Below are 11637 nucleotides of genomic sequence, written 5' to 3' on the forward strand. Positions count from 1 at the left end.
TGTTGTATCAAATGCAGATGTTTCCTTACAGTTTTTAATCAATTTTCCTTGTGAAATTAAACAGGGCATTTTCATGATAGGTATGGCAAATAAGGAACCATGTCTCTCTCTTAAAACATAACTATGTGTTTAGGCAAATCAGAAGGAGAATGCAGCTTTTCTAATACAAATCTAAACCTTCTTCTCAATGCAGACTAACCTATAGGCATGGGGGAAGGGAAATTAAAAGATACAAAGTACATTATTCTGTGTCATGGCTTTCAACACTTGAGAATCTGAACTTGCCAGCTAGGGTCAACAACCAAATATATAAGAGCTACGCCCCAAATGGTGTTTTCTGCTTGTAGGGACTTCTTAGTGGGGACAAAAATCCATTTGTCTGAAGAGCTAACATCTAAAAAATTATTCTGGAAACATCCTATTTTTTAATCATACGGAAGCTATTTCATTTTAAGGCTTATTAGGTCCCTGTATGAAGGGCCTTTCTTAGATTCCCTTTGGCCAATCCATGAGTTTGTTTCCCCCTATCAGCTGATTTAGAATAGAGAGATCTTACTGAATGTGCTCAGATCACCGAACATCTCACTGGATCAGCAGCACACGCCAAGAAGAGCAGAAATGCGAGAGAGGATCTGGAGATCAACAGCTTCTTTGAAAACAGCTGGGTACTCTTTAGGCAGATTAGATCTTCAGGGGCCATTATATCCAGATTGCTCTGACTAGTTAAACCAAACCACGTGTGAAATTGCAGCTGCCTCTTAATTTTTTTAACAGGATAATTTAGGGGCTTATTTTTGGTTTTTTAAATGATAAAAACTCTTAAAGTGGTACCTTTCCTCCCTTAATGAAGGGAGTGTGGAATCCATTGCTTTTTATAAACCTTTAATAGCTTCTGCAAATCTTAAAAATATGACCATAATCCCAGTTTCCTTTTTCACCCTTCCAGTCTACCTCCCTAAAGAAATTTGACTACCTCATCCTTAGATGCCTCTTCTCTCTCCCCTTCATTTCATCATTCACCCAAAAAATCATGCTTATTTTTAAAAACCTCAGTGTCTTTTCCCTGACCCTAGAGACACTCCCTCTTCTCAGATTGTGTGAAACAACTTCCTTTTGGTCCCTTCTCAGCATCTGGTCACTCCTGGTGCAAGAGCCTTCTCCGCTGTAGCCCTTAACATCTTGTATAGCCTTCCTGAAACTCTCCTCACTGGTTCTTCATTTCATTGTAAATCTGGGCTGAAAATGTATCTGTCCTCTCTTACCTGTAACTGCATTTCTCTTCATCAAGATATTAGCTTTAGGACTGGATGCTCAAATTAATTTGCTGTATAATTGTCCAGATTATACCCTCTTGCATGAAAAGCCACCAGACAGGCGTTTTGTTTTGTTTTGTTTTTTAAAAAACAGGGAAATCTGCATGAAGAATTCCATGCACAGATTACCTCAAACTGTCCCATTGAGAGGCAGGGGGGTTGAGATCCCCTGTGGAAAGGCCACCTCCAATGTGCTGGATCCCCTGGGAAATTTTCTAGGTCTGGTTTCTATCCAAGGCTGATTTTTATTTTTTTTTTTTAAGATTTGAGTAAAAATGGTTTGGTCATTGTAAGGTGAGAAGGGAGTGGGAAAAAATACACTGTTCCCATTATAAAACAAATAAACAAACAGTCTTACAACTCCCATTGACCAGCTCCAGTACCAAAACAAATGGGAGGGGACTGTTGAAATGTGAGAGGAATACAGGCCTTATTAGGGGAAGTGCCTTTGATGGTTCTCATGTATGCTGGTTTTGATGAAGTTAAGATACGAGTCTCTAAAAATTAGCATTTGGCCCATCCAAAGTTAGTGTATTGTACCTCTAAAGGTATAGATCTATGGTTTTGTATTATGATTTGAGAAACAGAATGTGATTCTGCAATTAAGGACGATCAAAGTGCACAAGGGTTTGAGTTAAGGTTACATTTGGCATTTCCTGATTTGAGTGCTTTAACTGGGCAACCGTTACATTCTGTTACTGCAACCTAGAGTTATTTAATTAAACACAGACACACGCACACACCCAGGTGACACTCCATTCTATAATGATATGATAAAATCAGCTAGCTCTGTTTTACTGCTTGTTAAAATCTTCATTTTCTCCCACCTTTTCAACCAGGGCATAGCTGAAACCACAGTCACTTTCTATTAATAATATTTAACAGATGGACCTTTTTGTCCAACACCACACTGACATCAACATCTACTCAGCTCACAACCTCCCTTGTGTTAGCTAAGTAATTCTATCAACCTTCTACAGAGGCACAGAAAGACTGAGTTACATTCTGGTACCTTTCCTCAGGTAAGGATATGAAAGGAAGGATGGAACCATGGTTAGCACACTACTCTGAAACCTGGGATGAAGTCCCTGCTCCACCACAAATTTTGTGTGACCAAGAACAAGTCATTTAGCCTCTCTGTGCCTCAGTTTTCCTTATGTACAATGGGATGATAGCACTGCCCTAAATCCATGAAAGATTGTAAGATGTGCTGATATCATGCTAATGAGGGTCATTTCAATAACTTAGATAGACATGTATATTAATACCCTACTCCATGTAGCATGAATAATGGCAGCAGAGTCTGGCTCATGTGATTGTTTAGCACTAGATTGTGCAGCCCGTACTCACATGCCTTATTTAATTGAAAACCGTGGGACTATTTGCAGGGAAAGACACTACTCTGCATAACAGTGGGAAAACTGGGGGAAAAGGTTAGCTGAGGTTTAGCACTGGAGATCCGGGGCATCCCGAAGAAGGGAAATTGGAAAGCACTGGTGACTGGAGAGATACATACTGGTCATAGGTTTCAGAATAGCAGCCGTGTTAGTCTGAATCCGCAAAAAGAACAGGAGTCCTTGTTTCAGAGTAGCAGCCGTATTAGTCTGTATTCGCAAAAAGAAAAGGAGTACTTGTGGCACCTTAGAGACTAACAAATTTATTAGAGCATAAGCTTTCGTGAGCTACAGCTCACTTCATCGGATGCATTTGGTGGAAAAAACAGAGGAGAGATTTATACACACACACAGAGAACATGAAACAATGGGTTTATCATACACACTGTAAGGAGAGTGATCACTTAAGATAAGCCATCACCAGCAGCAGGGGGGGGAAAGGAGGAAAACCTTTCATGGTGACAAGCAAGGTAGGCTAATTCCAGCAGTTAACAAGAATATCAGAGGAACAGTGGGGAGTGGGGTGGGAGGGAGAAATACCATGGGGAAATAGTTTTACTTTGTGTAATGACTCATCCATTCCCAGTCTCTATTCAAGCCTAAGTTAATTGTATCCAGTTTGCAAATTAATTCCAATTCAGCAGTCTCTTGTTGGAGTCTGTTTTTGAAGCTTTTTTGTTGAAGTATAGCCACTCTTAGGTCTGTGATCGAGTGACCAGAGAGATTGAAGAGTTCTCCAACTGGTTTTTGAATGTTATAATTCTTGACGTCTGATTTGTGTCCATTCATTCTTTTACGTAGAGACTGTCCAGTTTGGCCAATGTACATGGCAGAGGGGCATTGCTGGCACATGATGGCATATATCACATTGGTAGATGCGCAGGTGAACGAGCATCTAATAGTGTGGCTGATGTGATTAGGCCCCAGGTATCCCCTGAATAGATATGTGGACAGAGTTGGCAACGGGCTTTGTTGCAAGGATAGGTTCCTGGGTTAGTGGTTCTGTTGTGTAGTGTGTGGTTGCTGGTGAGTATTTGCTTCAGATTGGGGGGCTGTCTGTAAGCAAGGACTGGTCTGTCTCCCAAGATCTGTGAGAGTGATGGGTCGTCCTTCAGGATAGGTTGTAGATCCTTGATGATGCGTTGGAGAGGTTTTAGTTGGGGGCTGAAGGTGATGGCTAGTGGCGTTCTGTTGTTTTCTTTGTTGGGCCTGTCCTGTAGTAGGTGACTTCTGGGTACTCTTCTGGCTCTGTCAATCTGTTTCTTCACTTCAGCAGGTGGGTATTGTAGTTGTAGGAATGCATGATAGAGATCTTGTAGGTGTTTGTCTCTGTCTGAGGGGTTGGAGCAAATGCGGTTATATCGTAGCGCTTGGCTGTAGACAATGGATCGAGTGGTATGATCTGGATGAAAGCTAGAGGCATGTAGGTAGGAATAGCGGTCAGTAGGTTTCCGATATAGGGTGGTGTTTATGTGACCATCGCTTATTAGCACCGTAGTGTCCAGGAAGTGGATCTCTTGTGTGGACTGGTTCAGGCTGAGGTTGATGGTGGGATGGAAATTGTTGAAATCATGGTGGAATTCCTCAAGAGCTTCTTTTCCATGGGTCCAGATGATGAAGATGTCATCAATGTAGCGCAAGTAGAGTAGGGGCATTAGGGGACGAGAGCTGAGGAAGCGTTGTTCTAAGTCAGCCATAAAAATGTTGGCATACTGTGGGGCCATGCGGGTACCCATCGCAGTGCCGCTGATTTGAAGGTATACATTGTCACCAAATGTGAAATAGTTATGGGTCAGGACAAAGTCACAAAGTTCAGCCACCAGGTTAGCCGTGACAGTATCGGGGATACTGTTCCTGACGGCTTGTAGTCCATCTTTGTGTGGAATGTTGGTGTAGAGGGCTTCTACATCCATAGTGGCTAGGATGGTGTTTTTAGGAAGATCACCAATGGACTGTAGTTTCCTCAGGAAGTCAGTGGTGTCTCGAAGATAGCTGGGAGTGCTGGTAACGAAGGGCCTGAGGAGGGAGTCTACATAGCCAGACAATCCTGCTGTCAGGGTGCCAATGCCTGAGATGATGGTGCGTCCAGGATTTCCAGGTTTATGGATCTTGGGTAGCAGATAGAATACCCCAGGTCGGGGCTCCAGGGGTGTGTCTGTGCGGATTTGTTCTTGTGCTTTTTCAGGGAGTTTCTTGAGCAAATGCTGTAGTTTCTTTTGGTAACTCTCAGTGGGATCAGAGGGTAATGGCTTGTAGAAAGTGGTGTTGGAGAGCTGCCTAGTAGCCTCTTGTCCATACTCCAACCTGTTCATGATGATGACAGCACCTCCTTTGTCAGCCTTTTTGATTATGATGTCAGAGTTGTTTCTGAGGCTGTGGATGGCACTGTGTTCTGCATGGCTGAGGTTATGGGGTAAGCGATGCTGCTTTTCCACAATTTCAGCTCGTGCACGTCGGCGGAAGCAGTCTATGTAGAAATCCAGGCTGCTGTTTCGACCTTCAGGAGGAGTCCACCCAGAATCCTTCTTTTTGTAGTGTTGGCAGGAAGGTCTCTGTGGGTTAATATGTTGGTCAGAGGTGTGTTGGAAATATTCCTTGAGTCTGAGACGTCGAAAATAGGATTCTAGGTCACCACAGAACTGTATCATGTTCGTGGGGGTGGAGGGGCAAAAGGAGAGGCCCCGAGATAGGACAGATTCTTCTGCTGGGCTAAGAGTATAGTTGGATAGATTAACAATATTGCTGGGTGGGTTACGGGAACCATTGTTGTGGCCCCTTGTGGCATATAGTAGTTTAGATAGCTTAGTGTCCTTTTTCTTTTGTAGAGAAGGAAAGTGTGTTTTGTAAATGGCTTGTCTAGTTTTTATAAAGTCCAGCCACGAGGAAGTTTGTGTGGAAGGTTGGTTCTTTATGAGAGTATCCAGTTTTGAGAGCTCATTCTTAATCTTTCCCTGTTTGCTGTAGAGGATGTTGATCAGGTGGTTCCGCAGTTTCTTTGAGAGTGTGTGGCACAAGCTGTCAGCATAGTCTGTATGGTATGTAGATTGTAATGGATTTTTTACCTTCAGTCCTTTCGGTATGATGTCCATCTGTTTGCATTTGGAGAGGAAGATGATGTCTGTCTGTATCTGTGCGAGTTTTTTCATGAAGTTGACAGATTTTTTAGCCTACCTTGCTTGTCACCATGAAAGGTTTTCCTCCTTTCCCCCCCCTGCTGCTGGTGATGGCTTATCTTAAGTGATCACTCTCCTTACAGTGTGTATGATAAACCCATTGTTTCATGTTCTCTGTGTGTGTGTATAAATCTCTCCTCTGTTTTTTCCACCAAATGCATCCGATGAAGTGAGCTGTAGCTCACGAAAGCTTATGCTCTAATAAATTTGTTAGTCTCTAAGGTGCCACAAGTACTCCTTTTCTTTTTTAGGAGTCCTTGTGGCGCCTTAGTGCTGTTAATCTCTAAGGTGCCACAAGTCCTCCTGTTCTTTATACTGGCCATAGGGTCTCTCTGCCATTGGCTAAAGAGGACCAGGAGGAACTGCGGCAGAAAGGGAGGAAATGTGAAAGAAGATGTTGAAACTTCACACACTGGTGGGGCCAAATGAATGAGTTTTACACAGAACAAACCCCCCCCCCCCGGGTTTATATGTCTCTGTAAGATGCATAAAGATGCCATAGATGGTGCTGAGGGCATAGGATTTGCCATAAATCCGCATAAGCATTTTCTGCAGTTCTGGGTCGGGGTGGGAGTGAGGGGGGACAACACATGTATTTTGTTTTGCAGCCTTAGACCATTTTCATTTTGAAAGGCTACACCCATCTGGCTCCATCATTGGAAAGCTATTAGCAGGAAAATGAGTGACAGCAGCTCAAGGTTAGAGAAGCCCAGACAAGGCCCTGAAGGCATGACAGCATCAAGGCGCCTAGTATACCTTAACTTCTAATTTGCTGGACACTCACACAGCATAGTTCTGTGGCCTCCCTTAGGCTGCAGCTGAGTGGAACCCATTAACATGTAAAAATACTTGCAGAAGTCAGAGGGGGAAAATAGTATTTGTGGAGACCCATTACTCAGTGCACTTTCATGTGGGCCAAAGTTTGCTGGCATGGCCTCGAGTTTGATAGGGAACATCTGGGCTGTTGTTGCTGCATGTAGATTGGCTAAGGGCAGTGAACAAAAGGGGTCTGTGCAGGAATGTACGGGTGGAGGGGAAAGAAATGCCTCTGCAAAGGAAAAGCGAAAATACTCTCTTGTGAAGTGAGCTTAATGCACATCCCACGTTCATGCTTTTTAAATGGGATAAAAGACTTTCCCTTCCAAGGAATGCTACAATAATGAATGTTAGGCACTCGTCTTAACCACACACAAGCACCCTTGTGCCTGCGCGTATCTGCTTATTACTGCAGACTGGTCAAGTGACTTTAATTTGGGGGCCATGCTAGCAACAGCACCAAAAACAATCTGTCTGAAAACAACAGCCCTTTCCAGCAGAGACTCTCCAGGCTCTTTTCAAACATTCATTCCCATAGAGCCCCTCTGGGGGGGGCAGGGTTATTACTACTATCGCACCCCCATATTGCTGATAGAGAAACTGAGGCACAGAAACCTAAGGGTAGGATATCCAAAAGCCCTCAGCACTGACTTAACGGTAGAACTCCAGTGGGAGAGAGTTAGGCCAATGTGGAGCACTTCCAAAATCCCATCCCAAAGGCATAGCTGGTGGAAATTTACTGCATTTTAATTTTTGTGATGACAGTTTTCAGTGCAATTTTGAAATCACACATACAAAACAGAAAAAAAAGGTTAGACTAAAATTGTATGAATTCCTCTCCTGCCTATTTTCAACTAGTACTAGAGCTTGGTGACATGTCAATTAATTTTGTTGGTCAACATTTTGATTTAAAGAGTGTTGATAACATTTCTTGGTAATAATTCTGCCCTCCCCAATCTTTTTTTTTTTTGGACCAATTTTCCTTAATGGCTACAGTTTCCATCATATCCACCATCATGTACATGGAGGCAAAAATCTGTGTATGCACTTTTATCCCATTATTTAAAAACATAAACAAAACCAGAGGGAGTTTTTAAATGGTTTGAAAACAAAGAGTCATGCCCTCCTGACTGTGTGGACAAACAAGTGCAACAAAACAAAGGCTGTGCAACTGGTTGCACACTGCCCAGCTGGGTGGCAGTCATGGGATTTTCAAGCAGATGGAACCCCTGAAAGATAATGAAGGATGAGGGACAAACTTAAGAGATAAGGGAAGGGTAGCTGCCCACCCTGGTGTTGCTGAGCTGAAAAATAAATGGTAGGTGTAAAAATGCAGGGAACTCCTTGAGTGTATCACATCCCAGTCTGCCTTAGGTACTTATATGCAGCCCCTACCTCACCCATCACCACCGTGTCTGAGTGCTTCACAACACCCTGGTGAGGTAAGGAAATATTGTTGCCCCATTTTACAGATGGGGAACTGAGGCACAGCAAGACCAAGGCCAGATTTTTAAAGACATTTCGGTGCCTAAAGATGTAGGTAGGGGTCTAGTGGCATTTTCAAAAGCACCTAGGTGCCTAACTCCCATTGACAAGCCCACTAGAATCAGTATCTTTAGATCCCTAAATACCTTTCAATACCTGGCCCTAAGTGACTCACTCAAAGTCACACAGGAAATATGTGGCAAAGCAGGGAATCCCGCATATCAGGCTAGCACCCTTGCCACTGAACCAGCCTTCTGCTCCTTCTCAAAGTTGAGATGCCAAACTGAGCACGGGAGGAGTACTGGAAATCAGGCTTCTATTTGGGAGCTAATTTCAGCCTTCACTGTGAAATAGACACTGCTTTATAATCATGTGGCAATAAATTACACAGGTTAATTTGGCATCCTGTAAAAAAACAACAACCATGTTATATCATTTATAATTGTTGCTCTTTGATTTCATTATGTCTCCCCCTTGTTCTATGATTAAGAGAACAGGTAATTAGGAATGCCTGATTTACCTTTACTCTACTGTTCATTATGCCTCTGCCATATCAACTTTTATTCATCTCCTCTGAATGATGCAGACCTAATATCTCCTCATCCTTGCCTCAAAGCATCTAGACAAGGACACTGAAAGTGATTAATTTCTACCAGATCCTTCTTCATATGGGGTGACCAGAACTGAACACTCTATTCAAGGTGAGGATGTATCAGTGAATTACCAAAAGATGTTATATTTCCAGTATTGTTCCCTCTTAATCTATATACCTCCTATACTCTTTTTCAATCACTGCTGTCCATTAAGCAGAGCTGTCCCCATTGATGACTAGAGGTAACATTTTCAAAAGCACATACATGACTAAAGACCTTAGTCCCATTTTCAAAAGTGACTTAGGGCCAGATTTGCAAAGGTATTTAGGTAACTAAAAAGGGAGATATGCACATGGTACAATTTTCTAAAGCGCCTAAAGAGGTTAGGCACCCAACCTTCCCAGGTGCTTTCGAAAATCCAATTAGACATCTATCTACATCTTTAGGTGCTTAATACCTTTGAAAATCTGGCTCTTAGTAGCTTACCTACTGTTGACATTCAATGAGAAATTCAATTCACTTTTGGAAACATGATGTAGGCACCTAAGTCACACATTTTAGACACTTTTATCCAAGATCTTTTCCTTGAGTGTTTATAATTAATTTTGAATTCAGCAATGTTTATGAGTAGCTCAAATTGTTCATTCCAACATATTTCACCATGCATTTATTCATCTGTCTTTTAACCAGTTTCTAATTAGAGTTGGCTGGAAAAAGTTTCAATAAAATGTTTTCTTCATCAGACAATGCCAATTTGTCAAAACTGAAACTTCATGGGGAAGGGTCAGTTTTGACAAGTTTTTTCACTCAAAAAATTTCCTTTGACATTTTCAAAAAAACATTTGTTTCAAAATGTAAGGTATTTATAGTAAAAAAAATTAAATGGTTAAAATCAAAGGGAAATGTTTTGATTGATCTGAACCAATTTTTTTTTCTTTCAGATTTTTGGCCTCTGAAAATTTCAGATTTTGACTTTTTGTCCTGATTCAGGACAGGAAATTTTTTTCATATCTCAAATTTTTTTATGGGACAGGAAATCCATTTCCCACCCAGCTCTATTTCTAACCCACAACACAGTATTACCTATCCAGCATGATTACTTAGTTTCCTTAATAGCCTCTTGCAGAAGAATTCATTAAAGGCATCTCAAAAAGTCAATTATAGAATATCAACCAGTTTGATAGACGTGATCCCTTCAATGAATTCTTACTGGTAACAGAGGCATGATCATCCTTAATAGAACCCATGCTTGTCTGTCCTTTTCACACTATGTTCACTTCAATGTTTTATGATTCTGTGTTTAAAGACTAACATAAGGAGTGTATCTATGTGTACTTTTGAGCTGCTGAGATCAGATAATTTTGCTACAACTATTTAGGGGGAAAAAGGTGATTAGATTTTTTAAAAAACACAATGTAAAAAAATGTTGTTTAAAAAACAAACCAAAAAAACCACTCTCCCATAACTCAAAAGTGACTGAAAGGATCGTGCTCAAACTTTCCCTCAAAATTACCTTTGGATTGACGCCAAGCATGAAAAAAATTTCAGCCGAAAAAGTGAATGTTTCAGAAAGTTATGAGCTTGTGAAAACAGGGGTTTTAATGGAAACTGTTTTACTACCTTAATTATGGCAGCACGATGAGTGCCTGCTGCAGTATATAATATTATCAAGCTCTTGGCAGCATGTATTAGCTCTCTTAATGAACTGCTGTGGAGGAACACGGCATCAGTTTATTTGCAAGAAAACTTTTAGGAGCTGCAGATTTTTAAGCATTTTTTAAAAAAGTGTCTCTATGAGAGGCTCAATAAAGTTCATAAGACAGAATAAACACAAGACACAACTGTATTTCTTGTTGACGTTGCTTGAAGATTGGTTTTGTCTTTTTCATAAAACAATAGTATTTGAGTTGGGTCCAAGCCAGAAATTTTGGATCTGGATTTCAATCCTCCCAAACTTTGGGGCTCTTCAGAGCCAGGTTTTTGGTTCAGTTCGTTATGAAGTGAGGGGCCATTTGCAAAATAAGAATCTGGATCCTAGTTTGCATTTTGAACCTCATCCCCACCCTACTCCCTAAGCTTGGGTTGCTCAGATCCAGGGTTTTGAGAGTTGTTCCCATGTTTAAATAATGTTTTTACAGCAAGGTGATGATCTGGTGCTATCTCCCAAAAATTACCTTTGCAGGCTCCAATCCCTGGTTCAGAGGTGCAGTGCTTGATGCAGGACCAAAGGTGTAGAGAAAGGATGTGAAGTAGGCACAAAGATAGCTGTTCTCCTCCTTTACATCTTTAATCCTGAGGCTCGCTGGGGGCTAGTTTGTCACTGGTGCAACTTAGAATGACCTCAGGGCTGCTCTAAGTTTCACCCAACTGCAATAGACCCCCAACGGGCCACTCTGGTAACTGGGAATTGCCAGAGCACAGCAGCATCTTGACCACCCTGGAGGTGGTATAGGGCTGACTGTACCAGCTCTTTGCCCCTTCAGGATTCACTTATCTATTGGGATTCCTCTCTGGTCACTTAGGCCATTTAAGTTTGCTTTTCACAGAGGGTGGTATCAGCACAGATTTAATGGGGGAGAAGATCTGCCTGGCAGGCACTTTCAATGGTCACTACTCTCTCCTTTCTCCACTCAGTAAATGATACCAAGTTTTGGGATAGCAAAGGCTCCGAGGAGCTTTTCACTGTTGTACAATAATAGGGGAAGGGACAGATAAATACCTAGGATGGATAGATAGACCAATTCCTGCTACTGTGTTAATGTACCAGAAATTTAGACCCAGGCATATATTGTATCATATTATTAATATAAACAGTAGCACTCTGAGACCTGTAGTGCTAGGGGCTGTACATACACATAATAAG

The sequence above is a fragment of the Dermochelys coriacea genome, chromosome 8 (genome assembly GCF_009764565.3).
Source record: "Dermochelys coriacea isolate rDerCor1 chromosome 8, rDerCor1.pri.v4, whole genome shotgun sequence".
Lineage (NCBI taxonomy): Eukaryota > Metazoa > Chordata > Testudines > Dermochelyidae > Dermochelys > Dermochelys coriacea.